Source organism: Felis catus, chromosome X (genome assembly GCF_018350175.1).
Source record: "Felis catus isolate Fca126 chromosome X, F.catus_Fca126_mat1.0, whole genome shotgun sequence".
Taxonomy (NCBI): Eukaryota; Metazoa; Chordata; class Mammalia; order Carnivora; family Felidae; genus Felis; species Felis catus.
Window position 1 is genome coordinate 11,807,318 of NC_058386.1, and position 19,632 is coordinate 11,826,949.

A 19,632-nucleotide genomic window follows, 5' to 3' on the forward strand; every position below is an offset into this window, starting at 1 on the left:
TCCCATAGCTCTCTCCTACCTCCATCCCCTTCTTCTGTGATAACAATGCCTATGGGTGGAGGAGGGGGGCTCTTACATGGTTCCAGCTGTCACTGTGCCGGGCACTTCTGCTTCCTCTTTTGCCTCATCAGGCCTAACAGTGCTAATAGCTTCCCGATACTGCCATATTCTCGTGCCCCAGCAGCCCTTAATGGTTCCCTTAACTCTACCTGTACCTCTACGTAATTCCTTCCTTAAAAAGATATGTTCAGGGGCGCCTGGGTGGCTCAGTCGGTTGAGAGCCCGACTTCGGCTCAGGTCACGATCTCAGGGTTCGTGGGTTCGAGACCCGCACGGGGCTCTGGACTGACAGCTCGGAGCCTGGAGCCTGCTTCTGCTTCTGTGTCTCCCTCTCTCTCTGCCCCTCCCCCGCTCACGCTCTGTTTGTCTCTCTCTCAAAAATAAATAAACATTAAACAAAATTAAAAAAAAAAAAGACACGTTCAAAACTCCCAACTAAGCGTACTGTCTTCTTCCTGAACTCTTACCTATGTACTCATTTTCCTTGGCCCAATTTCCCATTTCACTTGTGTGATTACAACACTAGAGAAGCTCCGGACCATTATATATGACCCTTCAGGATGCTAGGCAAATTTCTCCTGTCTTCACACTTCTAATGTTTTAAAAGACTGAGAAAGGCAAAAACGGTTCACAATTAGGGGTTTCCTTCTCTGCTTAGCAGAAATCAGAGCGAAGACTTTTAAAGCTAATTTGAATTTTTTAAATGAGGAAGCCGACCTTGAGTACTTATATTTGAACGCTTAATTGTTCAGCTTTAGAGCATTTTCGTTGATTTGTGAATGATAATCAATCATTCGAGTGGACTATTTTGCTTATAAAGAGCTTCATTTGGCTGTATTTCAAGGCATGCAGCACGGCAAACAATACTTGTGATATGAATGGTTCGGAAAACAAACAGAGAAAGAGCTAATAAAATTTCCATTCTTTGAATCCCTATAAATGGGTCCTAGTACTTGAACAAAGCTCATCTAATGAGTATTTACCATTTTGCCTAATTGCAAAGGGACCACTTGCTACAAATGAGTTGTGAAATACCCTATGCCACTGCATTTTTAGACAGATAAATGAGGTATTGCATGGAAAATGCTTTGAATCTTAGGCAGAAAGGAGACCCTGGTGTACAAACAGTGGACTGGAATCTATTCTATCACGTGTCCTCGAGATAAGACTTTGAGAAGTTACTTCATCTCTCATTCTGTGGGTTTCTCATCTCTGAAGCCATAGTAAGAAAACCTTCCAGCTTCATAAATAATGAGTAAATATATTAGTTTTCATTCCCTCCTGTAAAGCAGGAGTGAGAGAACACGAAGAATGGGGAAAATGCAATAAAAAGACTTCGTGAATGGCCTGAACCCGCACCCACGGGGGACTCTCTGAGCATCTGTGTAAAATGATTCTCGGAGTTGTTTCTCTGAAGGACGCAGAGGGCAGCGGCTAAAGCATTTCTCCAGAGACTTTCCACTTGTTGAAGGTTGCCACCAGATGTGCCGGTGTGGCTCCTAGAGGTTAAAAGGACCTCTGAAGTCCTAGGGCAGAAAAGAAAAGCAATGCTTGAGGTCCGATGCTTTTGGGGGACATGGAACCGTCCCCCTCAGGGGTGCTGAAACCAGAGGGACGCGACTTGGGACAAAAAGGCGTCTGTTAAAAAAAAAAAAGGCTTTTTGTTCCCGGCCCGAACTAAGGCAGTTGTGGTGGGGATAGGAAGGAAGGTTTCAAGAGACATCTGAGGTAGAAATTACAAGGCTCATGACCAGCCAAATAGAAAAATCCAGAATGAACTAAGGTAGTAATTTGGTGCCAAATCAGTTTTGTTCAAGAAAAATAAAGAGATCTCTGTTAGGCAATACTTAGTTGAGGATAAGGAATCCGTTCACTTTCTAGTTTCCACAGTGTTAAGAAAGGCAAGTCTTTTATCATCATGATGTTATTCTAGGATTCTAGAATTCCTTGTGGCAACAGCATTCTCAACCAGGACAGTCAGTGGGAAGTTAGTGGAGCTTCCTTTTCTGTAGGAAACAGGCAGTAAGATGGATCAAGGAATAGATTTCACACTAAGTGACGTAGGGGTCCTCTTACACTTTCACACTAAGTGACGTAAGGACGTAAGTCCTCTCCGTGTCTGGCATTTCCTTCAACATGGAGAGATCTCCATTCGTGCCGTCCTTCTGGCCTCTCCATCTGAGAATGACTTCTCAGCCACACCCTTTTATCAGAGACTTGTGGTTTTCCAGGGTTACTGCTGCCTTGGTACAGTCAGTCTGATTGTTTCTGGAACTCAGTGTTAGGAAGCCCGGTTGTCCACAAATACAAACCACATTCTCCAAAGTCCTAAATATTGGTTTTCCCGGTGAGTTTAGAGGCCAGGTAGTAAAAAGGGATGCTATTAGGGCTCCTGGAATACCTACAAATGAAGGCCGCTCAACCAGAACCTCCCAAGTCCTGCTCACAAATTGCAGCTCATTTCAGAAAGGTCTTTGCAGTAAATAGAGACTTAATAATTACTTACGAATAGGCCAGGTTTTGGAAATGAAATAAGAGAGCACACGTTTCCAGGAATTTAACAAAGGGAGAAGCCAGAAATCTGGACAGAGCTTTGACCTTGAATGACTCCACCTGACCAAGCATACAATTATGTATGTAATCAGAGTACATGGGTAGAATACACTGAAATATTGGAAACACGGAGGAATAGAAAAAAAAAATGAAATATTTCCCTTTGGAACAGAATGTCTTTATAGGACATACTGATCTAATTTACCAGAAGGGATAGCATTTTCTGGCTATTTCTCTTGTGGAGTCAGACAGCCAATTTTCCCTGTTACCAAGCATCTTGGCAGAATTAATATCTCTTTGTGCTTGAAAGGTCCTTAGAAAATTAATTCAGCTCCCTTATTTTCTGTTCCCACTAAACCAGGGTGGACAAACTTTCTTATAAAGGACAAGTAAATACTTTGGATGCCACAGGGTCTCTATCACAGTAATTCAAGCCTGCCACTGTGGCATCGAAAGCAGCCATAGAGACTATGTCAAGTGAACGCCTGTGGCTGTGTGCTAAGAAAACTTGGTTTCTAAAATGGGTGGTGGGCTTGTAGGCTATAGTTTGTCAATCCCTGCTCTAAGCAGGTGCTACTTAAAATATGGCCATGGGCCAACGCCCATCTAAAACAAGTGTTTGTCAAGGGTCCACGATGAGATCGGTACAGAAATTGACAGTAAGCATTTAGAAACTTACATTGCCATTAGACACTGCCAACACCCAAGCACATGAATTTTTGTTAGTAATTCATTCCTGCTGTATTTCACAAAAGTATCAGGTCGTGATGAATTAGAGGAAAAAAAGAAAACAACACTGAGCCTTCAGTCCTACGGTTGGCGAACCAAGATTCTAAATTCCAAGCTCATCCTCATTTTCCAGACAGGTACTGAGACTCCAAGAACGGAACTGTCAGTATCATCCAGCCCGTTAGGGGAAGAGTCAGAATACAAACCCAGGTTTCCTGATTCCTAGTCCAGTGATGCTCCCCCACATGGTACAAATTTCACAAAAATCCCCCATATGGGACAAAGTCTTATGTTAATGACTTTATGCCTTAACATCTTTTCACAAGGCCATACGCTATGGCTTTGCGCCCTTTTGGCCGCTCGGAAGGTTAGACGATCCCATGCTAAACAGTTTTCTGTGAAGGTAGAGATTAAGACCCTTTGGCTTTTGAACTTCTAATTCTGTGTCTGATGCTACCCGGAGACAGGCTGCTGCTCCAAGCCAGTCTGCCTTTCTCGGTTATTAAGATTCTGGAATTTGCAGGCCAAACAGCTGGGAGAACATAAAAATTAATTCTAGTACCCCTTCTACCTCCACTCATGCAAAGGTGCTGGGTTATGAGGACCCTACATATCTCAATGAAGCAAAAAGCCACACTATCCAAATATTCTGTCCCCCTTCTAATCCCTAACACGCACCTACATCCACCCTCATATGGGAAAAAAATAGCTACTTAAGTATGCAAAGACAGCCCAGATAGCCATTAACAATAAGTGAGTAATGAGGGGTAAATGCAATGTCAGTGGAAGATGAAGGAGGGCTCTTAAAGGCCTACAAATCTAAATGATGCCAAAGATTCATTGACCGTGTTAGCGCTACAAGCTTAAAGAATGGTTACTTAAAAATGAATGAAAACCATTGATTCCGAAATGAAAAAAAAAAATGACTCCTGCTCACCTAATTCAGCCTGTAGGATAAAATGGCCACACCATGGTAGGTCAAGGATCGGTTTTAGAAATAACTGCCTAAATTTTATTCAGAGGACATTTAAATGCAAAAGTCTCAATTTCAGATTCCGCGGATTGAACATCACTGGTGAAAAGATTGGAGACTTGGGCCAAAGTTGGCTTCTGCTGAATGAACTCCACAAAGATTGGAGACAATTAATATTAGACACTTATGATGGACTTGATTCAGACTTACAGACTTATTTCTAGTTTCACTCCATTTTTCTCTGTTCTTTAAATAGAGCCCTGAAGAGCCTTTGCTACAGGACATGGCAAGCTTATTTATTTCTACATATCTTCATGAAACAAAAGGCATCTATTTTAAAATATCCCCTAATTCATATATCCAAATGGTTCTGATAGGCCTTTTCGTTTCATTAATCCAGATTCGTGTTGCCCGGGACGTTTAGAATCACCGTATTGTTGATCTATCTAGGGCATTGAGAACATCCAGGCTTACATTCACTCAAAAGATCTCACCAAAAGGGAATGTAAAATAGCATGTCCACATGGAAAACAATATGGAGATATTGGAATAATACAGTATTTGTCTTTTTGTAACTGGCTTATTTCACCTAGTATAATGTCCTCAAGATTCATCCATGTTGTAGCATGTAACAAGATTTCTTTCTTTTTTAAAGGCTGAACAAGATTCCATTTCACGTACATCAAGTAGTCAAACTCACAGAAACATAAAGTAGAATAGTTGTTGCCAGGGGCCGGGAGGAGGGAGAAATGGGGAGTTTGCTGTTTGATGGGTATAGTTTCAATTGTATCAGATTGGAAAGTTCTAGAGATCTGTTGCACAACACTGTGAATATAGTTTACCATACTGAACGATACACTCAGAAACTGTTAGGTTGGTAAACCGTGCGTTCTCCCACAATTTTCAAAATTAATTTTAGGGGCACCCGTGTGGCTCAGCTGGTTAAGCATCAGTTGAGCGACTGATTCTTGATTCTGGCTCACAACTGTGAGATCAAGCCCCAGGTCGGGCTCCACGCTGGGCGTGGAACCGGCTTAAGATGGTCTCTCCCTCTTCCTCTGCTCTGCTCACTCTCTCTCTTTCTCAAAAAAAAAAAAAATGAATTTTAAAAAGGCTCACTAATCTTTTTGTGCGTCACCATGGATGAAGAGGTCGTGTGCGATAGTGAGAAGACTGCATAGACGCCGGCATTGGGAGACCACGATTCAAATTCAGCCCTGACATTTACCAGCTCTGTTGTGTCAGTCAAGTCGCGGTTCCAAGCTTTAGCTCCCTCCTCTAGGAAATACTCAGCTTGTGAGACCATTGATCAGACTAAAAGCAATCATGAACGTAAAGCTTCTAGTATGCTCAAAAACCAACGGCTACAACGATGCCCATGATGTTGTCGCAGTATGCTAGAGGAGGGGAAAAGAATAAAAGAGGCTTCCCAGCCCCAAGAGCCTTCTAGTGATGTTTCAGTTTTTCTCTGACTTGTTTCCTGATCTATAAAGAAACGCCTCCAGTTTTTCCTGCAACGCTGTAGCAAGCCAGCAGAAGTTGCAAACTTATTCCCTTATTTTGTAACAGGGTCATTTAAATGATGAGCCCACAACCTCTTATTATTCCAAATTCTTCATTTCCCAGAAGCAAAATAACCTCCTCAAATAATAACCTGCACCTGGCTACCACTAAAGTTTATAGGCATTGGCTATGAAAGAGACAGTCTGTGTTCAAAAGCCAGGCGGGAAGTACTCTATACCACAAATCACCCGCTGCATCCTTGGATAAATTTATCTTCATGTTTATACATGTTAGCTGTCACGCGGCCTACATGTTTTATGACTGGTAGTCACAGATTATATGCCATGTGCTGTAGTTCCTCTAGTATTTTTCTCCAGTGCAGATTATTTTTAGGGCCTTCTTGTTGAAATTTTCATTTTAGGAAAAACTTGTCAGGAAGCATCATGATTTGGGCTCTAAAGAATTTTTCATACAGTGCCCTGGGTGCTCATGAAATGTGAATGAGTAGAAAGTAAAAAGGGCCAGATGGCTCAAGAGTGGTGGGGTTTTTTTTCCTCCCCATCTTAAGGGATCAATACAAACAAATTTCTTAAATAGGTTTCAGATTTTGATTATCTAGGCCAGAGGCTGGCAAAGCGTCTCTGTAAAGAGCCAGATAGTAAATATTTCAGGCTTTGCGGGCCACGATGCCTCTGTCACAACTATTCGACTCTAGTGCAGTTGTATTTATGGGCACTGCACTTATGGACACTGAAATGTGAATTTCAAATAATTTTCACTGGCCATGAAATATTCTTCTTTTGACTTTTTCAACGAATTTAAAAATGGGAAAAGTCATTCTTAGCCTGCACGCTCTACAAAAAAAGGCCACGGGCCAGTGTTGACCTGGAAGCTACAGCTTGTTGACCGCCCCCCCCCCCCGCCCCCCCGCCGGTTTGGATAAATTGTCCTCTGGAACGCTGTCAATACCAAGAGGTATCCTAAATATCCACAAAATCAAACCCCAACATCTCAGTCTAACATACCGAGCCTTTTGCTATCTGACCCAAATCTCTTCTCCCACTACCACGCTCCGACCTCTTCCATCTCGATCTGTCTGGTTTTTCATCATTCCGGAATATACCATGGACCGACGCGCTCCTTCCTGATCACCCAATCCCACAAGCCCTTGTGAAATGAGAAGGTGGAGCTCAGAAAGAAGACGGAACCCACTACCTGCACCACCCCCCTTGCGAGTCAAGCCTGGGACACAACTGGGTCAGAGTGTGTTCAGTGCCCCTTTGCTGAACGTACATTTTCTTTCCTCATGGGTAGATATCTAGGAGGAGAACTGCTGAGACAAAAGTAGGTGTGCGTTTAACTGGGTAAGAAAACTCAACTGTTTTCCTAACCGTTTGTGCCATTTCACACCTCCACCAGTAACGTGTGAGGGAATTCAGTTCCTCCGCCCCCTCACCACACGTGGTATGGTCATTGTTTTTTGGTTTGCTGTCCCGGTGGGTGGTGGCACTTCCTGGCACCATGGCAGAGGTCCCAGGGAGCATCTGACACATCTTTCATTTGCAGTTCATTTGCATTTCCCTGTTGACTAATGGGGTTGAAAACGTTTTCATGGGCTTATCGACTGACTGCTTGTAGGGTGTCCTTAGGAAAGTGTCATGTTTAAGTCTTTTGTCCCCTTCTTACTGAGCTCTGTGTCTTTTTATTGGGCTGTAGGGGTTCTGGAGCCTGCCATATTTCAAAAAGAGCCTTGCAGATAGTTTTGAGAACATTTGACCAGAATAAATCTATGACGGCTCACGGTATTTTATTAATGTCTCACTCACATATACAATTTATGCCCCCACATCCTATTCCCAAGCAGTGATACAACTGCCTATTTCTCTGCTCACTAAACTGACTCATACTTTCGACTTGCAGCCAAAACACTCAATTTCTGCCACAGATTCCCACAAAAAGCCACAATATTCCAATCCAATATATGAAAATAGATGTGAAATAAATTGAATTTCTCGTATCGTCATCAAGCCCGTTGACCAAAAGCTATTTGATTTGCAAAGCCCTTCCTGCATAGATGGGTCAGTGTTTATTTTCATGGATTTTGCTGTCCTAAATCAAATCAACCACCAGGCCTTTATTGAGTGCCCTAAGTCATCTCTGTGAGGCATTTCATGCATTACATATTAAATTCCAGTTCACAAATTCAATTCCTCTTTTTCGACCCAAGTTTTATTTGCATTCTTTTGACAGCCTGTGTTAAGCCTTCTCATCATTTTCAGCAGCCAGATTTCCAAATGGGAAGGCAAATTATTTCCCTGAAAGTTGACATCATCGTAATTCCAGTACAAGTAACAATGATAACAACACTAATAAAACCTTAAATTTTTGTAATAATTCATAGCATGTGCATACAATTCAACTACACCTCGCTACCACTCCATAGGGTGGAAATTACCTCTCTGTTTCACTGGTAAGGAAATAGCTTCAAGAAGTAAAGAAACTTACCTGAGACCACGTAGCTACTGACTCAGAAGGAGAAAATCTGAACCCTTGTCTTACCAATGAGCCCACTCGTCTTTCCACATTGTGAGCAATATTTTCCAAAGTGGAGTCTATTCCAAAATTAGACACAAAACAGCAAATGTAATTCCTACTAAGTGCTGCTATCAATTAGGCAACCTGGAAATTTGGTTCCTTTTTCAGCCCACATACACATATCTTAGTGACCTATTCTCGTTATTTAAAAAGAGAAGTCAAAGAATCAGAAAAGCACAAAGATATTACAAGTCAGTTGAAGTCACACCACAGTTAATTATTTGGAACGTTTAGACATCCTTCCCAATTGCCCACTCTCAGTTTCCCCTCCACTTTGTCTCCCATGGTCTATACACACACACACACACACACACACACACACACACACACACACACCCTATGTGGAACCACTGAGGTCACGCACCTATATATCTTTATTGCAAGTGTCCCCCACCACTCTTAACAGAGGCCCCAGGGAGCACCTCATGGGTGAGGGGGCGCGCCCTCCACTCCAGCACCCCTGCTACATGGCCCATGTGCCACCTCCCCTATTACAGAGTATTGTGAGCAGGGTCCTGGCTCTCTAAGGCACTGCTATCCTGGCCAGGTGACCACTGCTGTTTCCCAGCTTTTCACAAAGGAATGCTATTATCCCATCACCATCTTTATCCGATTGAGGAATATACCCCATTCCATGCTGCTCATCAGCATTATCACAAACCAGGCTATGCCTTTTCATAAGACTTTCCTGTAAAGCTGGTGATAATCAAAAGAAAATTTTAAAAAGAATCATTTGATAGCAGTACCCAAATGAAGACCCCTCTTTAGGGCCCCTCCAGAGGGGAGTTCTCAGGTGTGCCTCCAGCCTCCACACGGCATCTTCCACCTTCCTCCCCTATAGGAGCATGTACAATCCTGACCCTTGGTTCCAGAAAGAGAATTTCTCCCTCCATTACAACCTGACCAGTCATCATTTAACACGCCAAATCAGCCTCTTCACGGGTTGATGACGAGGAAAAATGCCATGCTATGTAGGTCCGTTATCCCACTACAAAGACGCGGTCCAAACTTATGGCCTCAACCAAAGTAAGAGGACACCTACTATAGAAAAGTTTATTATAAGGCACTGAGCACAAGACTATGAGTACATCCAGTGACTGATGCAGGGCCCTCGAGAGTCTTAAGAGCCCCTCCGAAACTTGTACGAAATCAGCTTCCTGCCACCAATTGAAAGGCATCGTATCACGCCGAGCCTGCCTCTCGTGCTAGCCAGAGGACTATACTCACGACCTGTCTTACTTAGTATACTTCCTCCTTTCTGCGCTGTATTTCACCCTTCTAATTCTTGTTCAGACAGATGTGAACTCACACCTGAGAAACACAGCTCTCCTCTCACAGGCAAAGAACAAATTCAGTTATGGAACTACTTCGATTTTTTTTTTAACCATTTATCACCTAAGTCCAATTCCTAAAGTTCCCATTACTCAGTCTTAAATAAAATCACATGGAAGAACGAAGAACTCAACAGCCCGCTTCTGACTTGCTCCGCCAAACTTCTCAGCTTTTTTTCCCCGAGTTCTTTTAACACTCTCTGAAAATTAACACTTACATACATACACACACATACATGTATATGTTATTTTACTTAAATGGAATCCTACTGTAAGTACTGATTATTCTCAATAATATGTCATGAACATCTTTCCATATCCATAAATATAGATTTATAACATTTTTTTCTAAAGGCTAAACAATTCTCTATTGCATTTACTTGCCGTAATATTTTTTTAAATTTTTTTTAATGTTTTATTTATTTTTTGAGAGCAAGAGAGAGAGTGTGAGTGGGGGAGGGGCAGAGAGAGAGGGAGACACAGAATTCGAAGCAGGCTCCAGGCTCTGAGCTGTCAGCACAGAACCTGACTCGGGGCTTGAACTCATGAACCACGAGATCATGACCTGAGCTAGAGTTGGACACTTAACCGACTGAGCCACCCAGGTGCCCCCGTACCCTTTTTTTTTAATGTTTAATATTTACTTTTGAGAGAGAGACAGAGACAGAGCACTAGTGGGGGAGGGACAGAGAGAGGGAGACACAGAATCCGAAGCAGGCTCCAGGCTCCAAGCTGTCAGCACAGAGCCCGATGTGGGGCTCAAACCCACGAACTGTGAGATCATGACCCGAGCCGAAGTCTGACGCTCAACCGATGAGCCACCCAGGTGCCCCTACCTGCCATGATATTTTTAATCAGTTCCAACCAATGTACATTGAGGCCATAGATCAGGATTCTTTGGCCACAAGTGACAAAACCCAATTCAAAATAATTTATGCAAGATGGAGAATTGGACAGATAACAAAACTGAAAATTTAATGGGTAGATGGAGAATGACTGGATCCTCGAGCTGAAACACCATCAAGGACTGATTTATAATGATCTCTCACCTCTATTCATCTCTGCTTCTCTTTACTCTCTGGATTTATTATCTTTTCTCTCATGTTGCTAAGGAAGCAGTACCAATATGCTCAACCTTAGGAAGATTATGATTGGCTTCTGTTGGGTCATATACTGGCCTATAAAGTAATCACTGTGGTCAGTAGAACACATTAAATTAATTGATTTCCCTGAGTCTCTATCTCACTGACATGGAAGAAAAAGGTGGAGAGCCATGATAGAGAGACTTTCTAGAATCTTGTGGCACGGGGGAAGGCAATTCCTCAAGTTCAGTTCCGACTGCATTTATCAAATAAAGATAAAATAATGATACCAAAAGCTGATAATGAAAGCAGTAGAAAACTATAGCTAAATCCCGGCAAACGGGATGTAAAAATATTAAGCAAAATATGCCAAAAAAATCTAGGACATCTTAACAAGTTTTCATTCTAGAAGTTCATGATTTTTTTTCAATATTTGGATATCAACAATGATAAATTACAATTACTACATTGAAACGTCAAAGAAGAAAATACATATTAGGTCAGAAAAACAGGATGAGAAAAGGGCACTGGCCTCCCATCTGAGTTAGGTTCCTTTAAAAAATTGGGAAATTGGAACCCATGCACACCGTAGGTGGCAATGCAAAATGGTGCAGCCGCTTTGGAAAACCATTTTGTAACCAAAATGAAACCTAAGCCAGGGCCAATTCCTTTCTTTTTGTTACAATTTTTTTTTAATGTTTATTTATTTTTGAGAGAGACAGAGACAGAATGCGAGTGGGTTAGGGGCAGAGAGAGAGGGAGACACAGAATCCGAAGCAGGCTCCAGGCTCTGAACTGTCAGCACAGAGCCCCACGCGGGGCTCGAACTCACGAGCTGTGAGATCATGACCCCAGCTGAAGTCGGATGCCCAAACGACCGAGCCACCCAGGCCCCCTGAGTCAATTCCTTTCAATGCCTCAAGGTTAAGAAATCAAAACTGAAGAACCACCAATTGCAAACAGCCAACTAGGCTTTCCCAAATAGGGTAACCACTTAAGCTACAGCCAAATAATTTCCTTGCTTTGGGCACCTGGATGGCTCAGTCATTAGAACATGTGACTCTTGATCTTCAAGTCATGAGTTTACATATTACAGGTAGAGTTTACTTAAAAAATATATATACATGTATGTTTTATTTATATTTTGTATATAAAATTACATATTATTTCCTTGTTTTACTTATGCATCTGCTCTGTAAAAGCCTTTCTCTTAGCTCCTGTTGGTGGAGCCCCGCAAACAATTTCACTCTGAAGCTGCCTGTTTCAAATCGATGTTTGCTCAGCCTTAAAAAAGGAGGAAGTTCCGCGATATGCAACAACATGGACAGACCTTGAAAACTGTATATTAAGTGAAAATAACCAGATACGGAAAGAATTACTGCATAATTCCATTTATGTGAGGTATCGAGGATAGTTAAAGTCATAAAATCAAAGACTGGAATGATGGTTACCAGGAATTGGGGGTGAAGGGAATGGGGAGTTAGTAATCAATGCACATAAACTTTCAGTTAAGTATGATGAATAGGCTTGAGATCTGAACAACGTTGCATCTGTAGTCAACAATAATGTACACTTCAATGTTAAGAGGATAGAGGTCACGTTAAATGTTCTTACCACAATGTAATTACAATAGAACAACTTTCCAGGAAAGCTGACCCAACAATTTCGGCTTATCTTTTATTGAGCCCTCATCAGCTTCAAGGAATGCTGAAAAAGACAATTTATTTGAGAGTCCGGGCACATTGGTATTCCTGATAATCAGGGGGTTCTGTTCCTAAGAAAGACAGGAGGAACAGCCAAGGAGAAGCGTGTGCTCTAAATCTCTTTTTACGCATGTGGGATTATACAGAGAGATTATACTCTTCCACTATTATCCCATTTCTCAAAAACATTTTTTGTTGTATTTCTTATTATGTTAATTGGGATGTAATGGCTTCTCACAGTCCTATCTTCGCGGTGGATTCTACCCTTCATTGTTTTAAAGTGAACCTTTTTGTCCTACTTAATGCTCTTTAATCTCTAATGGAACCCTTACTTGCTTTCTATTTGCCTAACCTATTTCCCACATTCTTTTATTTTTTTAATCATTCTGATTCTTTTGTAGAAGTTTATCTCTTACATTCAGCATATAACTGTATTCTAGTTTTTTCTGATACAGAGCATTTACTTTTGTTTTTTAAACATCCATCTTAGTGGGGCACCTGGGTGGCTCAGTCGGTTAAGCATCCGACTTCCGCTCAGGTCATGATCTCGCGGTTTGTGGGTTCAAGCCCCACATTGGGCTCCGTGCTAACAGATCAGAGTCTGGAGCCTGTTTCAGATTCTCGGTTACCGCACCCCCCTTCCCCTCTCCCACTCATGCTCTCTGTCTCTCCCAAAAATAAACATTAAAAAAAATGTAAACGCCCATATTAGAGCTTTATCTTTTAATACATAAACTTATTCTTTCCATTTAATAAAACAAATGTTTGATTATAATCTTTCCATGGTATGTACTTTTTAAAGGCTTTTTTGACATTTTGTGTCTTCTTTTTTACATAATTGTTTGGTCAGCTCTTAGTCCCTTTTGTAGTAAGATTATAGTTATACGTCTTATTTGAAGTTACAATTTTAACATACACACATCACCTATGTAAAATATATTAATGTTAAAAATGTTAAATGGAAATAGAATGATGTCTACTAACAATTTTATGGGAGATGAGAGAAAATGCTAACCCCCCTCACCCTCCAGTTTTGTCACTGCTTCTGTGATTTTTATTCCAATTACATACATTAAAATTGTTTACATCATTGCATCGGGAAATTTCAGATTCAGCTGCAAACTAGAGACTCCCAAATAAGGGCTTAAGCAAATAATGCTCATCTGTCATTCTTGCTAGGAGCCGCTGACACCTCAGCTCTGCCCTGGTCTGGTCCTCAGAACCTTCTCTCACCTTCCGTAATCTCACGCCAGCCTCACACGCAGGAAAAGTTGTTGGTCGCTCCAAAGTTTTCTCAGCTTGGACTAATTTTATTGTACCTGGTCACTGCTCTCCAGACACTTGGTGAAGAGTTAGCGTCTTCCCTACTTTCCACATAAGGTTTTGAGTTAAAATTGTGTTGTGTACATCTTGGTAGGTATTGATTGGAAGGTCCAGGAGTAGGTGCCTATTCTAATGTCTTTTCTAGAAAACATCCTCAGTTTACTTTTTCTAAAGTCATATATCCTTATTGTTAAAAATGTGGGAAATACTAAAGTCACAAAGAGAAAAATCAAATTATTTTTACACGTTAGTATATTTCCTTCCAGTATTTCATATATCTGTATGTAAGTATGAGGGAAGGAGGGGGGAGGAAATGTTTTTTACTTTTTGTTTATAAAACTGTGATTGAAATTTATAATATCTTTTTTTACTTAATTCACTATAAATACTTCCTATGCCATCATATGTTCTTTCAAAATATTTGAAAGCTATGTAAGATTATATAGATGTACCATGATTTCTATAACCATTTTTTGTCTTTAAATATCTTATTTCTAACTCTCTGCCATAATAAATGATGTCACAATGAATACTGTTTTCCATAAAGTCATCCTCACATTCCAAACATGTCCTTAGAATAGATCACTGGGAAATGAGTATCTAGCTTTTTGATGCACATTGCCAATCTGTCCTCCAGAAAAGTTGACAAATTTGGACTCCCTTACATCTATTTTTAACGATTTAACCACACCCTTAACACTACAAGTATTATATGTTAAAGGGGGGGGGATCACATTTTTGGATAGGCAAAAAGAAAAATCCTCACTATTGCATAAGTCACATGTATGGCATTTGACCACTAATGAGGTACAGGTTTTCCATTTGTATTTCTTATTTTCTCAGTTGTATTTCTAGGGCCCATATTTTTCAATAGGGATTTTAATGTTTCGTTGATTTCGTTCTTTGGCCTTTTACACCCTCACTTTTCAAAGGTAGAGTACATCCAAATTGCATATTTTCCTTGCATGCTGCAAGAAAAATTCCGTATTTTATTCTATCATCTAGAGAGGGAAAAGAAGGCAATCCATTTTTCAACAGCGACTTTTCTCATTCTCTTCCAGAGCCCGAGGTATATTACCATGAAAACTGTGTTGTCTTTATGAAAGCAATGTGTGTTCCAGCCATGGACACAAGGGAAAAGCTAATTAGCTTATACTGGGACACGGCTATATTTCAGCTTCTTAAATAAAATGATATGAACTAAACTCACTCACTTGAGATTTGCTCAGCAGACTCCTTATGAAGTTTCTCATCACATAAGAAGTTTGTTCTTCTTTATCTTTATTTGAAAAGGATCCCAACAAGGACAGGAATTGATCTGGGAAATGAAATCCTAAGGCCTCCAAACAGGAATGATATTAAAAATAGTTTATGACCAGGCAAGATGGAAACCAACCAATGGAGAGGATGCCAGCTATAAACAATGTTTCCTCCAGCTACATGGGTGTGCAGCTACTGAAAAAAAGTCCTACCACTGCTAAGACTCCTCTCATGGAATGACACATATCCAGGGGACTTTAGCCACTTTCTCTTTCTTTAAATCCTATGATTCTTCTTTCAGTTGGTATCCTACCATCAGTTTAAAACCCCCTAAGCATAAAATGACATATCAGATAAACGGTTAGTATCCAAATTCTATAAAGAACTTACCAAACTCCACACCCAAAAAACAAATAATCCAGTGAAGAGAAGGGCAGAAGACATGAATAGACACTTTTCCAAAGAAGACATCCAGATGGCCAACAGACACATGAAAAGATGCTCCACATCACTCATCATCAGGGAAAAAGAAATCAAAACCACACTGAGATACCACCTCATACCGGTCAGAGTGGCTAAAATTAACAACTCAGGAAACAACAGAGGGTAGCGAGGATATGGAGAAAGGGGAACCCTCTTGCACCATTGGTGGGAATGCAAACTGGTGCAGCCACTCTGGAAAACAGTATGGAGGTTCCTCAAAATATTAAAACTAGAAGTACCCTATGACCCAGCAATAGCACTGCTAGGAATCTACCCAAGGGATACAGGAGTGCTGATGCATAGGGGCACATGGACCCCAATGTTTATCGCATTTTCAACAATAGCCAATTATGGAAAGAGCCTAACTGTCTATCAACTTTAGAATGATTAAAGAAGATGTGGTTTCTGTATACAATGGAATACTACTTGGCAATGAGAAAGAATGCAATCATGCCATTTGTAGCAACGTGGATGGAACTGGAAGGTATTATGCTGAGTGACCTAAGTCAGGCAGAGAAAGACAGATCTCATAAGTTTTCACTCATATGTGGAACTTGAGAAACTTAACAGAAGACCATGGGGGAAGGGAAGGGGAAAAAATAGTTTCAAACAGAGAGGGAGGCAAACCCATAAGAGATTCTTAAATACAGAGAACAAACTGAGGGCTGCTGGGGGGGTAGGGGAGAGGGGAAAATGAGTGGTGGGCATTGAGGAGGGCACTTGCTGGGATGAGCACCGGGTGTTGTATGTAAGCGGTGAACTACGATATTCTACCCCCAAAACCAAGAGCACACTGTATACGCTGTATGTTAGCCAACATGACAATAAAATACATTTTTAAAAAAAACAAGTGTATGTTCTAGCCTGACAATCACAAACAAATCGCAACCAGTTAGTGAACTCCTCTAGGGAGTGACTAAAGATGACAAAAGAAGTATTAGGGGTCATAGTTTTATGGGTAAAATAATTAAATATATCATTAAAGCAGACCCAGGGATAGAAAAACACTTTGTTGTGAAAATAAAGGATCAAAGCATAAAAAAATAAAAAATAAATCAACCCCCCCAAGCATGTTTAAGAAAAATAACTGGAAGTTGTGGGAAAGAAATTAAAACAAGTGGAAGTAGATGAAATAATGTCAGCCAAGTATCCAAATTCAGTAAGTATCTATAATTGAATATTTCTAAGTGCATAATTGCTGTACAAGTTTACACAGAGGCCATTATCTAAAGACTGGACAACCAGTTGAAAATTCAAGGATTCGTTCTCTGTAGAGGTCCTTCAGGGACATTGTGAGAGGTGGCTACTCATGTCCATAAAAACTATCGGTTTCTTCTGGAACTTAAAAAAAGTTAAGAGACAGTTCAGAGTGTCGAAAAAGAAAAATAATTCCTCCAACTGAAAACAACCGGAAACAAATGGACCCAATTATGTATCAAACTGGCATCATAACCACAGAAAATAATTATTTCAAGTGTCCCTGAAACACAGCATTTTCATTTTGCATCCTTTGGGTATACGTTATAGGAAAAAAAGAAATGCAAAATAAAAATCTTAAATTTCATTCAGTTTTATGGTTAGTGGTAATACTGTATTGCTATTTTGAAACCATTTTTGTGTGTTAAAGGATAAAGTAAATAAATGATAGAACCCAAGATTTTTCAGGGCAAGAGAAAAGGGCCCCAAGTATAAAACCAAATAGGAATGCTATAAAAATCAACATAAACTTATTGTGGGTGCCCATGTGTTTTAAGGCTGTCTGCTGATAGCACCTGGAAACGATACGCCAAAAACTCCGATTCCTAAATGCCATTAACTACTAAAAGGACGTGGTGCTCTTTCGAGAGTTGTTTCTAGATACACGATATGGAAAATGCTAGGTGAACATGGGATGGCCTGCTGAGCTAGAAAGCCAGAAAGCACTCAAAGACTAACCAAATTTGGGGCTAAGAATCGAAGAGTAGAATAAAGATGAATGCTTGAGTAATGCAAACCAATTTTCATAACATTCTAATCAAAATTAGCTGGCATGTTTATAAACCTCTGCTGCAATAAATGAAAATCACATGCCTTCCAAAAATATGTGACTATGATTGATTGAAATGCATTAACTGTATTAAAATGCACGGGTCTATAAGAGGAAAACAACAACAAAACACTCATTTCCCATCACTAAAGGGGATTATTACACCTACTCCTTACTTGGGAATTTGCATTGAAGAAAACACTTATCCTGGTTTGCGACAGGAATTATATTTCAGAGTAATCAAATTGACGCAGCTGATGAGAAAGCTCTTTCTCAAAGTAGAATGACAGCTGATAAATGTAGAATGAATGATTGAATTAGAAAACCACCAATCGGTAGCCTCTTCTGTAGTCCTTCATCAGAGCAGGGATTAACCACAGATGTTAAAACCATTAAGTGAATTGTTAATGGGGAATTGGATAATCACAGGGTATGGGAGAATCACCCCAGAGATTACAAACTGCTTGCCAGGGGGAAAATGTAACTTTAAGAGGGAGGGGCCAGGCTGTCACCATTTTAACCCGGCGATCAATCAGCATTTTCAAATAATGGGACAATCAGACCTTATGAGCCCCCTGAGGTGATGTGGTAGGAAATACACACCATCACTTATGAAGCATTCTGCCCAATAAATGTTTAATATTAACTGAACCAAGCCTGAAGCTCTGACTTCCATTTTATAGCAAACACAGGGCTCAGCTGGAGAAGTGAAATGGCCCCGAGGTAAAACTTGAACAAGACCAGGAAGTAGAACTATTAGAGAACTATTGTTTGAGGCAAAGATTCCTGTTGGACCCTACTAATCATCAAAGGCTGTGGACAAACACCTCTGATCTTCCCACGATGTAGGCTGGAACTCATAAGCCAACGGTTTCTACAGTAGGATGTGTGCACAGCAAACAGCGTCATGGGTGAAATTACAGAAAAAGGGACTCGCTTTCATGAGTGACTCGCAGGCGGAGCGAGTCTGGGAATCCTGGCCTCGGGAAAGTGGTCACTAAGTACTGAGGCAGCATCTGCCGAGCGGAGGGAGAGCCACCAGCCCCAGGTAGCAGGAAACCCGGAAAGAACCACCAAGTGCCCTTCAGTGGACAATTCTTCTGGTCTCCTTAGGGGATAATCCCCTATGGGGACTTCTGCCCTGGACTCTTGAGGTCAACGGTGGGGCATGGGGGGAGGGGGGGAAGAGAGAGGAATGGGACTTGTAGTTTCTGGGTCTGTGTATAAGGAGCTTGGAAGTCACCGATCCATCCTAACAACAAGTGAAACACTGACCCAACTGAAAAATCAACAGCTCTTCTTAGATCTGTAAGAGAAGGTCACAGGGCAAACCCCCAAACTGGAGAGACAGGCCAATAAAGAAAAATGACCATTTACCTGAGTAGAAACTTAGGAGCGGCAGCGTGGGCAGGAACGGGTGTAAGAGCAGGAACACCAGAACTGTAATTGACCAGTAGCTAGAGGCTCAGAGTGCACAAACCTGAGGCTTAAAAACTCCAGGGGGGAGCCAGTCGGAGAAGGGCCCTGACACATTTGTGATTTTTAACTCCAGGAGCAAGACCAGGATCCCACAGTCAATTTGGGAGAAAAACCCCCTCATGTTTCTGACGGGGTTGGGGGGGGGGAACCATTTTGAAACCTGCCAGAGCACCGTCTTTCTTAACAAGGTCTACCCTCAGGCGAAGTCAATTAACCGGAGCCCAAATGACCTGGGAGAAGGGAAAAACCCAACTCCAGCCAGCCCTCTCTAGCCGTCCTGTTCCACCAGGGGAGGAAGGGGAAACTGAGAAGCACTTGTGAAATTCACAGTCCAGAAGTACAGGCTCACTGCAGATTGAGACCTAATCCTGGGGCTATAAAACACTTCCCCACACCCACACTGTATCAGCAAATCACTAAAGGCGTGTTTATATCAGTTTCTTTTACCCCGTACATCACGTCTGGCTATCAAGTAAAAATAACAACGCATACTAAAAGACAAAAATCACAGTTTGGAAAGACAGAGCAAGCA

General features: G+C 41.2%; 1 long non-coding RNA gene across 2 annotated transcripts in view; it reads right to left on the minus strand.

The window, feature by feature from the left end:
* LOC123383411 overlaps positions 1–19,261 on the minus strand; it is a 222,419-nt gene extending 203,158 nt beyond the window's left edge. For both annotated transcript variants that reach the window (XR_006593118.1, XR_006593116.1), the window contains exon 1: positions 18,999–19,261. This is a non-coding gene — a long non-coding RNA (uncharacterized LOC123383411). The remainder of the gene's footprint in view (positions 1–18,998) is intronic.
* Between the last annotated feature and the right edge of the window lie 371 nt (positions 19,262–19,632).